The 2,592-nt window shown below is 41.4% G+C and overlaps 2 long non-coding RNA genes across 2 annotated transcripts in view; both read left to right on the forward strand.

The window, feature by feature from the left end:
- LOC111453754 overlaps nucleotides 1-2,592 on the forward strand; it is a 5,509-nt gene that overhangs the window by 1,912 nt on the left and 1,005 nt on the right. The gene's annotated exons all lie outside the window — the stretch shown is intronic.
- LOC111453757 overlaps nucleotides 1,879-2,592 on the forward strand; it is a 1,422-nt gene continuing 708 nt past the window's right edge. Inside the window, exon 1 of the long non-coding RNA XR_002712299.1 lies at nucleotides 1,879-2,508. This is a non-coding gene — a long non-coding RNA (uncharacterized LOC111453757). The remainder of the gene's footprint in view (nucleotides 2,509-2,592) is intronic.

Below are 2,592 nucleotides of genomic sequence, written 5' to 3' on the forward strand. Positions count from 1 at the left end.
TTAGAGAAATCAGTAGTTTTGGACACCTCACGGGCAAAGAAACGCTAGCGAAAGGGCACGCGTCAACCAAGTAAGTCACCACCCGGTATTTAGGAAGAAATACTTGTAGGGTTCGCTTGGATTGTATGTATGCATGTTAGTAATTTTTGCCTTAAATTAGCTCTCCATGAATGAGATTAATTAGATGGATTGTTATGATGTGTTGGGTGAATTATCTGAGTGTTGCTTGTATGCCTTAAGCTTCCGTTGTACGTATGCATGCGTTTANGTCAGTCCCTTTTCGGTCTTTTAGAGTCTTTTGTATTTCATTTTATATTTGCAATTTCTTTTGTAATAATTAACAAACGAAATTTCTCTCTTTTGTTTTTAATTCAAAGTATTTTTATATTTTTACTTTGGTTTTTCTTTTCTTCTACTTTCTTTTTGTTTGTTTTCGATTTCGTTTCTTTTGGTTCACGGTCTGGTTTTCGAACCCTCGAAAATCGGGTCGTGACAGATTGGTATCAGAGCAGTCGGTTTTAGATTCTGTAGACTTTTTCTAGGATAGAGAGTCGTACACCTCTGTGACTCAGCTCGACGACACGCCTTGCCACGACCAGGTATGCAGTCTAACCCTGTTTAATAGGTTACGGTATGATGTAAAGCATGTGAATTTGTTGTTTGTTTTGGGTTATGTGGTAGTTATGATTATGCCTTAGGGCGATAAATAATGAATGATCACTCTATACGTCAATGCTAGATGCGAGTTATTGTGAGGAGGCCGAGAGGGGTCATGTTAAAGCTTACTAGCCTTAGGGAGATAGAGAGATGACGCCGCAGAATGCGAGACGTCCAAAGATGAACATGAGACTTTCTAAGGCCTAGTACGAGGTGAATTACCTAGGACCCAGCCTCCTGTGACCATAATTCTAGATGGCAAGCATGCCTATGTGGAGAGCATGTAGAAGGCTTAGACAGTATAGAGCATGCCTTGGTATAAACCACAAAGGTAGACCCAAGCAATATTGTTCGTACAACCAAAGACGATCACTATAGGAATTAAATACCCCTCAAGCAAACCGTTACCTCAACCGAGTTTTGGTTAAGTTGGGAAGTCGAGAGATAAAATTCACCAACAATGAGAGTGAAGCGATGGAAGTCATGACTTCAAGGTTTGATTGGAGTCTTCACGAGCTAAATTCAAGTTTATGGACTTCCAAAAGTGTGATGTGCCCTTTTATGCCACTAATAGGATATGGGGTGTAGGATATTCCTATTGATGGATCACCTAATGGATGACAAGTCGTTTTGGACCTTGGAGTAGATGACCGAGTCCAATAGCAGCACGTGGTTATCAGGATCATATGAACGTGTTCTAACCTATTCTTGGTCAGAACATGCTTGCTTACAAACGTGAAAACTGTTAAGGTAATCCAGTGAACCTTAGGATTAAGAAGAGCAGGAAAAGCGGGCAAGCTATGGCCATGCCTTCGTGTCTGGAGGGAGAAAGTTCATATGCATGTTAGTAAGAACCAACCCTTGTTTAGGTTATCTGGATTACAAAGAGTAGAACTCTATTTTTTTTTACACATAAGTGTAACACCATACTTGTGAAGCATGCTCAGACAGAAGTAGAGACGCTAGATAACGTGAGTTTGGAAACTACCTGAAGAGTAGTGAGATGGTGATAGTACACTAGTAAGGGNATGTGTCCCCACGTCGTACAGCCCATTAGCTGCATGGGAACGGGTTGGGTCGCGCCCCCCATAGGAGAACTATATGGGCGTAGGGGTATTCAGCACACCCCTAGGCTAGGTACCATGTAGTTCTAGATAGCCATGTAGAGGTAGCGCCTCATAGAGAGATACCGACCATATTAGCTGGGCATAAGGNGTTGAAGCAAATCAAGGCAGTATTTAAAGAAGAATTTGAGAATGATTATCCGGTTAGACATGGCATAGTAGTCCAATCGAGCAATTCAGCAAAGTGTGAAATCAAATAGAAATAGAGACTAGTGGAGCATACAAACTCTTCTAACGGGGGTTTGCTATGGTAAGTCCTTCTCTGAGTTCCTCGAGACGAGAGAATCTTGAAATAGATTATGACCTCACGATATATCTTACATGTTCCGCAAAGGAAGTACGAAAATGTATTAGAATTTGAAAAGATTTTACCAGTGGCCAGGGATGGAGAATGACATAACGGTTTTTGTAGGTCGATGTTTGACCTGCTAGTAGGTGAAGGTCCTGAGACATCGCCCAACATGATTACTACAACCCTTAAATGGTATTGCATGCTATTCATTGTATTCGCGGCTGTTCCAGCCTATGAAAGAGGAATTTTTGGGCATTTCATTACAGGGTCACCATTCTCAGCTGGAGTGATATCAACAAATGACTTGGGATTCATTCCAGTGGGCATGAAGGGACCTTTCATGGACAAACAAGCCCTCCATGGCACGCTCGCTTAGCGTTCATGGGTGCTATGAAATGTTGGGTCTTTTATTCTCAAAATCAGGCTTGTAAAAAGGTAAAAGCCGGTCTGGCTTCAAATTTAAACGAAGGTCATTATTCCTGTGATAATGTTTCTTGTGCTTAATGGATTTTGAATTCT

The sequence above is a fragment of the Cucurbita moschata genome, unplaced genomic scaffold (assembly GCF_002738365.1).
Source record: "Cucurbita moschata cultivar Rifu unplaced genomic scaffold, Cmos_1.0 Cmo_Scf00015, whole genome shotgun sequence".
Classification (NCBI taxonomy): Eukaryota; Viridiplantae; Streptophyta; class Magnoliopsida; order Cucurbitales; family Cucurbitaceae; genus Cucurbita; species Cucurbita moschata.